Source organism: Pteropus alecto, unplaced genomic scaffold (genome assembly GCF_000325575.1).
Source record: "Pteropus alecto unplaced genomic scaffold, ASM32557v1 scaffold152, whole genome shotgun sequence".
NCBI classification, from domain to species: Eukaryota; Metazoa; Chordata; class Mammalia; order Chiroptera; family Pteropodidae; genus Pteropus; species Pteropus alecto.
Genome location: NW_006432227.1, coordinates 2,126,512 through 2,127,346, shown reverse-complemented (window position 1 = coordinate 2,127,346; position 835 = coordinate 2,126,512).

Below are 835 nucleotides of genomic sequence, written 5' to 3'. Positions count from 1 at the left end.
AAGATTCCAGATGCCCTGGTTTTTGACAGTCTATACTTGTTATCTAGGATTTGGTTATTCCTGACCTCAAATATTTCCTCTACAGACACTTAAGGAATGAATTTGAAAGTGCATTGTCCCAAGAGGAAATTCTCTTCCAAGAGCAATATTTCAAAGATGTGTGTACAGCTTTTTGAATGGCCATAATAACAGTTTAGCTTATAAGGAACGGAGTAATTCACAAGCCACTGACAACATCTCACCATTTTTCTAAAATTGTATATGATCCAAACCCTCATGGAAACCAATAATAATGTGTTGCTTCATGGCAAAAAAAAGAAAAGTTGTAGTACAACCTGCTAGAATCAATACATTTTGAGAAACTATGACTAATTTTAAGAACCCGTTCAAAAAATATTTTTGCCCTGTGCTAATATTAATACTAAATACAGACATAACATTTATGATTTAGACCTATAATTTCACAACTGCACCAGGCTACTACTATTTGTTAATATACGTACATCCTGAAAATGTACAGAACGTGAGGCCAGTGTGAATACACCACACTTCCCTTCACTCTGTAACGACAGCCGGTGTTTACGTAGATTTGGATATTAGGTGAAAATAGATTTCACTTTTTTTCAAAACAAAAAATTCTACCCTTCTGCCAAGTAAGTGAGTCCTTTAAATTCATTTAAATTTCTCTGGTTTCACTGGACATGTCCAAAGAACTGCAGAAGACTAAGTTGCCAACACTGTGTTAATACAAGAATTCTTCCTCTCAGCATTGAGAGAGAAAGAAGGATAAGGAAAGCCTAGCAGAAATAGTCTCCACACTTTTGAAACTTCACTC